This window comes from Thermobia domestica, chromosome 8 (assembly GCF_964235325.1).
Source record: "Thermobia domestica chromosome 8, izTheDome1.hap1.1, whole genome shotgun sequence".
Lineage (NCBI taxonomy): Eukaryota > Metazoa > Arthropoda > Insecta > Zygentoma > Lepismatidae > Thermobia > Thermobia domestica.
In genome coordinates, this window is record NC_137461.1 from 79,019,070 (window position 1) to 79,031,597 (window position 12,528).

Consider the following 12,528-nt stretch of genomic DNA (forward strand, 5'->3'; position numbering starts at 1 on the left):
TTCTTCAATAATTATTTCGAGTGGTGTCCCAAACGTAAACTTATACGCTTTTACTAACGCATTTCTCAGGAAATATCGATCTCATAGGTAAGAATTCCCATATGAATTCCATATGAAAAGTTCTTCAAAAGTATGCTTCATATTTCGGATGGCATTTAGTATCTCCCTCAAATCCATCGACGGTTCCGGAGCCAGTAATGTGACTTATAGTGAGCTGTTTTTAACTATCTCGTTTATATGAATAACCACCATCGCTGACGTGTCTGCTCTCTACGGACGCACATCGTTTTTAACCCTTGGGCACCCCTGCTACGCTCCTGTGCTGAATCGATTAGATAGCATTATTGCTTTCTAATGGCCACCTAGCACAAGTTGGTTCGTGTTTTAAGCACCGTAGTTTCTGTACCACACGTTCACACTCCATTTATATTCATGTCTACATCACAGTTACAAATAACGAATGGTAATCACTACCAAGTGAGCCAGAGTCTACACCAAGTGATCTGGGGAAGAAAGTAAACACTACTTATTTCTTCCGTATATTTTGGATTTTGTGCATCTATAAACTGTGAATGCACCAGTTTATTTTGCAAACTTCTAGTGTTAGTGTCACTTGATTTATCCCTTTCCGGAAGTTTCTAGTGGAGGAATAGGAAATGAACCAACCCCTGACGCTATAATTTTGCTCCCTACCCTAGCGTCGTCAATATAACTTGCCCGCTTCATTTGTATATAAAAGCCTATTTGTTATGCCAAATATACGACCACTAAAATAACCAATACACATTACATTACAATAAAGTAATATATAAGAAAACGTAAGCTTACCTCGATTTAAAAATGAATCACACACTTCAAGCATTCATTCTGTGCAGCTAAATAGTCAGTTTTATTTGTCACTAACATACGCTCAAAACACTGATAGCTTAAATAAAGATTACCCAGAAGTCAAATCGATACACGTGACTTTGTAAATAAACACTTTTGTCAGGAAAACCAAATCTTTACCAAATCACTTAAGATTTGTTTGGCATAACCAAATTAATCAACCAAATGTTCTGACCAAAAAATATAGTGTTCATGACCAACCAGGTTTGGTCAAAATCACCAAATTTTGGTTAAATTAACCAAAAAAGTGACCAAATGCTCTGACCAAACAAATTTGGTATTCCTGACCAAGCCCTTTTTTCAGTGTATCTGTTCAAACGGTCGAAAAAGGCCAAACAAGGGTCAAACGGGTTTATCAAGTCTAAGGATCGAGAAAACCACACATAAGAGGTATCGAGCGGGTACTATTTACCCAAAAAGTTCAAGCACTAATTATTGGTTAAAATCATACTTAAGAGCTCTAATTGTTCGCATTCACTTTTTTCTTTCTTTTTTTAGTTAACCGACCAACGAACTTGCGGATGCATAAATATAAATGCTCAAATCTAAATTATTGCATTATATTATTGCGATGCACATGAACGTGATTTACTATTAGGAGTTAGCGTAATGCACTAATGTTAGTCTTTTATAATAATAATAATAATAATAATAATAATAATAATTATTATTATTATTATTATTATTATTATTATTATTATTATTACTATTATTATCATTATTATTATTATTCATCTGTCTAAAATGACCATTTAAAACTTTTTCTTTAAAAAAAGAAATGATTAAAAAGCATTAAATTAAGGACCTAGATCCTCATATTTATTAATGTATGCAGGTAATATCTGAGTAATAAAGCTATCATTATTAATTTCTTGTGTATAGTATCCTAATTTGTAGTTTGTCCAGTTTTTATACACGTGACGAATCATATTAGAAAGGAACTGATTAATTGTTGACCTGTCTAACTATATCATAAAGTTAGAAATAATGTGCTTATGAGCAGAGCAGACAAACAGGCAGAATCTTTATTAAGCCTATTACTAATATTATTATTATTAGCAACAATAATAATAATAATAATTAAATTCCTGGCGCATCAACCCTTAGAAGGCCTGGCTTTATGGCATTCATTCCTGTGGGATGATGTGTTCTCAGCAGATCGGCTACCCTCGCCTTTAATGCTGGCTTCCTGGACTGCAGTTCGCTACTTTTTTCTTTCAAGTAGTTTCCAATTGTCCTCACGACGCTGGATGGACGCTGCAGCGCCAACACAATCTGGTAAGTACAAATAGTCACACTTATCTTTCCTCGGACCAGACCCAGGACTGCTTGACTTCGCTGATCTCATGGGGAGTGATATTCAAGTGTGGCTAGGACGTTGGTAATAAAATAATAAATGCATATTAAAATAGTGAGGAAATTAGCTAAGAAATATAGATAAATACTAAAATGTCTCCCTGGAGCTACCGTCCTTGAAAGGCTGTGTCATCCAAATGTCGCAATACAATAAGCATCAGCTAAGCACTGAAAATATTCGAGATAGGAGGGTCTCGATTTTTTAAACTGTGTTGTTATTCCTTTACGCAGTGTTCGAAGTGGAACATCTAAGGACGTATACCCCTCATACTCTCTCTCTACTATTTAGAGCATTGCCTTTACGTCGTTTATGGAAAAAACATAATGCAAAGGCTTGGATCGGGAGTAGAGAAGATTTGCTCTATTCGATAACATTTACATACTTCCCGACATAATTAACATCAAAGTAATTTGTGTTTTAAGCTGAACAAACTAGAATAAAATAGCCTTCATTTCTTGTCACATGATGTGGGCTGTTTGCAAAGGCTAGCTTCCGAAATATGCGTTCTTCAATCACGCTGTAAAAGCTACAGATGCCAGACGGAACAAAGCTGTACGATGCTACTATGATAACAGTAATGGACTTAGCCATACTGAGAGCTTTAAACAGTTTTACCTGAGTTGGAGCGGCAACGCCGGAATCTACTTACAATGAAGAATTTATGGTAGGGACAAGTAAACCCTTAGATCTTGAACTTCCAGGAAAAAATTGGTTATGTTTTGTCACGTACTATAACACGAAGAAGTCAAATAATCTTGTTGGCGCCAAAGACCCGGGTTCGATTCCCGGAGGAAGCTCACGTGGCTCGGGTTCCACGTTAATCAGTAGGTCCCTCTCATATAGCCCCGCTGATGAAAGGGACGTTAAACTCAAAATCAACTCAACTCAAATAATCTTGTTGCCACATAAAAAAGAAAAATGCTAATCATATTAAACAACATTTTTTTTGGTTTTGAAGCGCATTTTATATATTTTGTAACTGTTTCAAGAATTGAAATCTTTGTGAAGTCATAGTTCAATACTTCGCCTTTTTAGTGTCAAAACATAATAAATCCTCAAATATTGTTTCCGAAACATGCTAAACACCAAGTTTTTGCCAAAACATGCTATGCACCAAACAAAACATTTAATTACCCTAACTTCTATATCTTTGACAAGTTTAAATTTTTTCCAGCATAATCCTCTTTCTAGAGTCTATAAGTGGTTTTTTTGAATCACTGCGATAGTGTTTCAATGTAAAAAGATATAATATTTTGCACTTTCTGAAAAATTCTACCAAACGTATTTAGCATGTTTTGGAAATACACTCCTCAATTGTCAGAGAAATTACCACTCTTCAAAAATTCTTATAATGATTATCAATTAAACATCTATATCTAAGGTTAGTTTATACTAAATTTTGTGGTTATCTTTTTCTTCTTTCTTTTGGAATAAGAATGAGCAACCGATAGCAATGATACGTTGAGAAACAGATAGCAATTATAACACTATTTACTACTTAAAATCACGTATATTAAAACTTCCCGTAGTTCAAGTTCCGTTTTAAAATATAGCGCATCGGTTACTGTCGAATGTGCAAAAGAAATTCTTTATTTGTTTATCATAAGTGAAGGAAATTCCAGATTTGAAAATAACACTAATTTGGTTGTCCAGTCAAAGCTGGGAATACTATAAAATATTTCACAACTAGATTTCATATCTTGAGTTTGTTTCCTAGATAATTATGAAAGAGATATTTCGATTTCGAGCTTCAATTATAGGTAAAAACTGTCGTCTGTTCTATTGATGACCTTCATAAGAAACATTCTTCTCTTCATAATGTCGATTCCTTTTTAAGATTTCAAAGGAAGAGAACATACTGAGAAATATTCCTTCAATACTTTTGTTCATTAACAGCAAAAAATAATTAAATTATATGCTTAATACTTAAATATGAGTTACCTCTCGTCTACTGTCAACACAAGGGAAATTCGTTGAGAGAAAGCATACTTATCACTGAAGCTTGAAACTTCAGGAGAGTAAGGTTATCGAGGATCACGACCAGTGAAGCCAATCAAATAATTTAACAATCAGTTCTGTGATTACATCTACTCTACACATATGAGAAATTTCTTTCTACACATATGAGAAATCTCTTTCTACACATATGAGAAATCTCTTTCTACACATCTGAGAAATCTCTTTCTACACATATGAGAAATCTCTTTCTACACATATGAGAAATCTAAAAATTACTGACCTTCTCCATTGTGTTTATAGCCATACTTAAAGATTAGAAGCATGTCCACTTGTCCAATCTTCTGTTTTCTTATTTGTAAGAATCTCATGAACGAACTTCTTGTTGGAGACAAATATTTGATTAAAACCAAATTGGTTGCTTGTGACTTCTGAACCATATTTATTGCACACATAATTCACCACTTTACTCCAAGAACGAAATTGTACCCAAATATAAAAGTAGTAGTAAAAGTTCCCGACAAATGGAAGTGACATTGGTTCTGTAAGTTCAAAACAAATATGTAATTTTAATTACGTTCCTTATTATGAACTATGACATAAATTCTTTAAACAAATAATAAAGTTTAAATTGCAATCAGTAATAATAGTATTAATAATAATAATAATATTAATAATGATAATAGTATGAATATTAATAGTAGGCCTATCACTTATTGATCAATGACTCTTATAAATGATTGATCAATAATATAAATAAATGATATGAATGATTGATCAATGACTTATAAACTGAATTATGGATGGCAGATCAATAAACTGAACCAAGGTAGTTCCTCAGGCCTTGAAACGCCATGGTCGAATATATAGCTTAAACTTTGATTATTTTTGGTCTGAAGGTTCGATTTCAATCTAGACCTTGTAGCCTCTTAGTTGAGTATCGGCAATGTTTGAGTTCAAGCTTTTCTTGTTCCTTTGATCCTGAATAGAATCCCTGAACCTCACGACAGCCTGACATGTCGTTCATCGAACATGATGTCGTGTGATGAAGTTGCTCGGCACATTATTCAACACAATCCTGTACCAGGCAGGATTGGTCTACTATGGACTTGCATACGAATAGTGTGGCAAGATATTTTGCATTAACACATCATTCACCTATTTCATCAAAATGGGTGATCGCCTATGTCAGATATAGAATCTTTTATTGTAACAAATGTTCACTTCAGTAGCACTAGCTTACAACGTGAGAAGTTGTAAAGAAAGTTTAAGTTTTGAAATTTGTAATCATTTCTTGGTACTCATCTAGAAAATCTGTTGGTACAGATTTCTTTTTTCACGTGTTTTCCCTGATGTTCCAATTTTCACAAACAGTAACGTATACATACATTGTAAATGGAAGTTGTTACTAAAATGGAGGTAGTCATTCATTCTGCATTCTTTTGAAGAAAATATACGTTCCGTCTATAATAACAACAATAATTTTATAGCTATAGGTTCCAGTAAATATAATAAGATATAATAGTTGGTATTTATATCCATAATTTACTAATGTATATTATAAGCCGTACGTTTTAATACCTATATTTGATTCCGACTTACGATGGGAAGCGGTGGCTCAGTGGTAGAGCGTTCACCTCTGGTGCTTGGGGTCCCGGGTTCAATCCCAGCTCCCGCCAAGTGAACTTTGTGGTGGTCAAACACCATGTGCGTGGGTTTTCTCGGGGTTCTCCCGTTTCCTCCCACTTTCTTCATTCCACCATTTCATTTATTACTCATCACCACTATCTCCTTTAGCCTAACCGACATTACCGTGGGATGTAAAACTCAAAGATTTCATTTCAATTTTTTCCGACTTATGATATTCAATTTAATAACTAAACTCAATTAGCTTTGTCAGTATTTTAGTTTCCATTGTTTTCTACATAATTATGAAATATTGTATTTATATACAGAAAAAAGCAACAAAAAAATTATTTTCAATCCAAATCGTAACATGGTATATCTTACCGGTAAATTAGATCGTCTCCGTTTCTCAATTCGCGAACAGAGACACTGTTTCGACGATATGAAACTTAAGAACTGAATTCGTCGCTATTTGTTTTCATAAACCTTCTGCTGGTATTGTAGCTACCATGCCATCCCTTAATCCATGAGATCTCGAGTTCGATTCCCAGTGGTGAGTATTGAATATCAGTCGTGTTGTATCAGCGATGGCGAGCAGACTTGCGGAATGCGCTGTTGCTTATTCATATGATATACCTTCATTCCTCAAATTATAATTCTTCTGATGGTCTAAATGATAGTGAGAAGAGTTAATACGTTGCGTGTAAACTTTAGTGCCTATTCGTCAAATTACATATAGAACACATGAATTTATATTTGACAACTTCAAATTACCAATGATCAAATAGTGATCATTGAATTACACAATTACCTACGTTGTGTGTTCGTTAACTTAATGTGCCAGCTTTTGTGTGAGTAGATAATTCGAGATAATAGTAATGGTTATGATATACTGATGAAAGTGAAGTATGTGACTTGAGTGTGGAAGCCTGCAGATATGTTTGTTATTTCCTTAGTTAAATTGTATTTAGTGCCAAGTGTATTGGGTGATGATGAAATACTACAAAAATGTTGACATCCTTTGGTAGTGTCAAAAATATCAAGAATGAGTTTTGTGATAACTGTCATGAATACCGAGTATTGAATTCGTTTACATACACTTCCTTCGTCTATTGAAATTCAAGGTGAACGATACTTCGTTTCTTATATTGTCATTAAAGTAACTGTTTTGCTTGTAATAGCCCTAATCATCGCTATGGCAAGTGTAATAGACGTAGTACAAACGCTAAACACCAGTGCTACCTTCAACCGAAGTTAACATTGTCCAGCCACTAAATTGTGTCACGAGCGTACAGCCTGTTATTCCATTACTTTCATTGCGGAGGAGCAAAACACATTTTTACATATTATTCAAAAGAGGAAGAGAAACTGGTTGGGACATTGGTTAAGAAGGAATTGTAGTATGAGGGACGTTTCAGAGGGTATGGTCGCAACGAAGAGAAGGAAGTGAGAAGGAGATTACAAATAATGGATGATATCAAAACAGAGAGAAATCATGCGTGAAGGCGAAGATGTTAGCTTAAAGACTGTGGGGCATGGAAGCTTCTCAGTTGCAGAACCTTCCAATAATGACAGAATACCTATGATGATGATGTTGATGACGGTTACCACACGTACCATGTTTTGGTCCATCTCTACTGGCAATTAGTTTCCCGAGTGTATCCCTCCGCTAGGAAACCTGTTAAACCAGCTAGTGATGCTTTGTACAGGATAACTAATGTTAACGTTTCAAAACAATCGCAGCCTGCTGTAAGAACTTCCCCAGAAGAGAATGCTTTCGATCTGCAGTCTACAGTTTCTAGTACTCCTTGTACAGGGAACTACAAAAGTATCTCTCCCTAAGTGCTCTAATTCCATTACTTGGAGTCCAGGTAATTTGCAGTTGAGAGAACGCCTAAACAGATGCAACCCAACTTATACGTAGCTTTTCTCGGCACTGACAGCAGTTAGTAGCACTGAGTCCGATCTTTATGCAAGTAAAATTGTGAGTAGATCACACACGAAACATTTCTCCATTCAAAGATGAATCTCACTGGTTCGCAGACAAATTCTCCAGTGTTCAGAAGCATATTTTTAACTCACGCTCGACCCTAATAATAGGAGCTAAATACGTTGTTCTGGTTAGTTGGAGTTATCCATTCCTCACCACGTAGCATAGATATAGCAGAAGCCAAGTACCTGTTACTGGCGATCTTCGTGGCCGAGTGCAGTCGTGTTGCAGCAGCGGTGGCGAGCAGACCCGCAGAATGCGCTATTGGTTGTTTATACGGCATACCTTCATACTTCAAGTTAGAATTCTTCTGATCGTCTAAATGGTAGTGAAACGAGTTAATACTTTGCGTGTAAACTTTAGTAATGTGCCTACTCGCCCAATTTCTTATAGAATACATGAATTCATATTTGACAATTTCAAGTTAAGCAATGACCAAGTTGTGAGTATTGAATTAGACAATTACCGACGTTCTGTGTTCGTTAATATCCCAGCTTTTGTGTGAACAGATAATTCGAGATAATAGTACTGGATTACGATATACTCATGAAAATGGAGTGTATGATGTGAGTGTGAAAGTTGCAGATAAGCCTGTTACTTTAGTTGAATTATCTTTAGTGCCAAGTGAATTGGACGATGATGAAATACTAAAAGTGTTGACACCGTATGGTAGTGTCAAAAATATCAAGGACGAGTTTTGTGATAGTAGTTATCGATACCGAGTGCGTGCTGGGCGAAAATTGGTGTACATACAGTTAAGTAGTATAACATCCTCACTTTTGGCGCAATTTCCTCCTCCACCCCTAACTGTCTAAAATTACGAATCCACCACTGACCATTATATTTTAAAACAGAAGGATAGCGCAAAGTGAGATTGGGTATTGTCTCTGGACATAGGCTTTTATGACATTTAAAATCATAAAAGCTTACATCTAAAAAACTTACAATCTAAAATCTTACATCTAAAACTACAACTCTTCTAACTTATAATGCCCCCATGGCAAGGTATTTATCCCATCCTTTAAAACCCATCTCTTATCATCCACACAGCTTAAAGCTAACTTATTTACTTCTATACTATACAAATCGTGCTTATAACTTCTAATCAAATTCATCTTCTTATAATATGCTTTTTGGTTGAACAAGCAGTCTTTATAATCGTGAAATGACAGTTCTTTACTTACAGCATTTTTCTTAACTTCTTTTGCTTTCTTACAACATTTATCTTTTTCGAACCTGATTGAATACATTTTTGATCTTAAACCAACAAATTCTTCTATGATTGTTCCTTTAAGTTCATCTTTCATCTTACCAAGTATTTTCTTATTAACCTGTGGTATCTTATATCTGTTATCTTTAGAGTAATCACTCGTGTCGAAGTAATCAATATAATTTTTCATGTCCTCGTACACATCTTCTGTTTGGATATGGTATATATAACTATCGGTATCTGTATAACATACTTCTATTTTGTCTTGATATTTTGGTCTCATCACATTATAATGGAAATCATACATTAAATATTTTGACAAATCTAGAATTGACATACCAACATAAATCGGTTTGTTAAATTGCACTTTAATCTTGTTCATGTGAACTGCTACTAAATTTTCTGTAAAAACTGTAGTATTCTTATAATTTCGTTTTGCTACAAGCTTCTCGTATTTTTTCTCATCACTTACAAGTTTAATATTAACTCTCTTTCTAATATTCTCCATAGTCTTCCCAAATACTGAATTATTCATGAGCTTATAAAAGTCTTTTTCAAAATCATTTGTTGCTTTCGTTCTCATTTGTGTGTTTAAATCAATATATTTCTTTAACCAATCTGATTGTTCGAACTCTATTACTCGATGTATCTTGTTAAGTTTTAATCCAAGCGAAAGACATTGTTTTAGGTTTCGATAGTGAATTACATATTTTTCTTTGTCATATGGGGTTGTTAATAGCTTTGATTGTTTTGAACCAGGCGGACATATGTTTTGAGGAGCTAGTGGATAGTTCTTGTGATAGTCATGTAATTCTTTAGGATGTTCAAGATCAACTTCTAATATATAACCAGTATCTGAATTATCAGTTATACTTGTAAAATCTATTTCTCTTATCTCATCTTCGCTTGACCATCTTAATCCCTTATACGGTAAATATTGACTCATTGCCCACCCATACAAGTGACTGGCATCTAGATACATTAACTAAGAATCTTCTTTATTCTTATCATAATCTTCCATATACTTATTGTTTGCTTTTACATATCTTTTTGAGCATTGACTAACCCCGCCTCTTATACCTTTCTCTACCATTAATACCATATCATAATCCCACAACAATTCTAATTCTATATTTGTCATCTTTAACATTGCATCCCAAGCTAAACCTGGTGCTGTCATATACCAAGCAGGATCAAGGTCATAAGCTTTAAGACATGTTTCTCTAAAGTTCTCAAACACATCTGCTAACAATAATAAATCTGTTTTCAAATATAAATCATGGTATTGTTCGAGATTCTTAATGTCAAATGTTTCCCATACTTTCTTTGCATGTTCATAATCTTCATCACTTATATGTGTGTTCATGAGCTTGTTGAAGAATGCTTCCTTTAGCGGTAATTTTTTTTCTCTAAACCTATCCCAATTGTTAACATAATCATATAGGTAAACACCTTTTCTTATTACAAGTTGAAACTCTTCTTGATTAGGATAAAAGTGTTGGGTATGTATCATTTACTCAGGTTTCAAGTTCGATGACAATTTGTCTAAACTAGAAGCCATAAATCTAAATGAATCTACAAATTTCAATTTAATAGTTCCAAAATTTTTACTGAATGATATGTATCTTTCTTCATTATTGGGTATTAGATCTATTTCTTCTTTATTACATCCAAGCTCTTTTATAAACAAGTGAGAGTCATATCCTGTCAAGTTATGTATGATCACTGGTACAAACTTTGGTACTTTAACTTTTAAATTGCAGTTATTACATAGAGGTGCTAAAAATTTTCCTGTTATATGATCATGATGTTTAATTTTACAATTTTCTTTAGTATACTTCTGCTTACAGTAATAACAACATTCACATTCATTGAACTCTTTTCTCTGACTTTTTGTTAATGGTAATTCGTTATTTTGTTTGTATATGTTCGATATGTGTTTGGCTTCTTTTGTTAACAGTCTTATAAATTTATTAGCAGCGTTCTTACCTCTATACAAAACATGATTACTTTTACTTCCATCGCTCTTTACTACAAAATAACAAAATCCAGATGGCTTATGTTGTTGATATTTTTTGTATATGATTCATTATCCGGATAACATTCTTCACAGCTCATAACTTTATGTAACAAACATTCAAAATCAGCATAAATCACAAATGGCATTTTCATTGTGTATTGGTAGTTTTTAAATTCAACACATTTACCTTCTTAACGAACAATCTTGCTCATGTTTATTTAAAGCGTCTTGTGAGTAAAAGTATAACAAACATCTATCACATAAATATTTTCGAGCTCTCCATTTAGTTAATTGTGTATTATCTGTCAGGAAAGTAAATGTACACCTATTTTTCGAGTCTAGCATTCCTGCGCTCCATCCGTGGAGAGTATGAGAATTAAATCAATCAAATGTTTACAGAGGGGCAAAGAGAAAAGTTTAATCTGAATAAGACATTGCAGAGAGGCACAAGCTGTGAATACGAATAGTGCATAGTGTAAATAAAGTACGGCACCGAAAGAGAAAGCCAGAATCAGCTGTTAAACGCAGAAAAAAGAGAAAGAATTGTCGAAGTGGGAACATAAAACACATATACAATAAATACGCCGACAACTAAAATTTCACCATGCCCTGATCTTGGTGTAGTGGTTAAGGTGCTGGCTCACAAATGCAAAGGACGCCAGTTCAAATCTCCGGCAACGTAGTTTCTATTCTTTTTTTTTGTTAATAATACATACAGCTCATGAAAGATAGTAAAAGAGGTTGTATTTAGTCTTTCGTGGCAATTATTGTTGGTAATGTTTAGTACTGATAATACTTTTTGTCTTTGCGTATTGCTTTTATTCTTTTCTTCATTTCCAAAGAGAAGAATATCCGAACAAATGCCACCAAAATTCCTCTTATTTTGAATGTAAACGCCATTTGCAATTAGTGAAGAATAAAAATTGAACGTTTCAACGTAGATGTAAAAAGTAAAAAGAAAACCATGGAACTGGAGGGGTTCGAATCCATACTCACAGTTATTAAAATACAATTTCTACATGTCTTACACTTCTCGACCACGTTTCTACGTTAGCAAGTAAAAGGCTTGTGTTTAGGTTAGGCTGGTCAATACATTTTGCAAAGAGACCCGGTTTAGTTCTGACGCAGCACAGGTGCGAGAAGGCAGCAAAACACCTTTTTCTCTCTTCCTCTGTGTCTATTTATCTATCTATCTGTATACGTATATAACGCTATTTGTGAATGCCATAACCATCCTAATTTTCAGCGGATTGAGACGAAACTTGGCACAAACATTATTGCTGAAATATGTTGATGAGTTTGTTAACCAGAATAATCAGATGAAAATGTTCAAAATGGCGGCCCTTCAAACTCTTAAAAAGTTCCAAGGGAACCAAAGTTCGCCCATAAATAGGTATTCAGAAAGTTTGAGTAACTTTTCCTCTTTTACTGAAATATTGGTGTGCAGGGACTTGTCCTCTTTCATTGAAATATTGGACCCG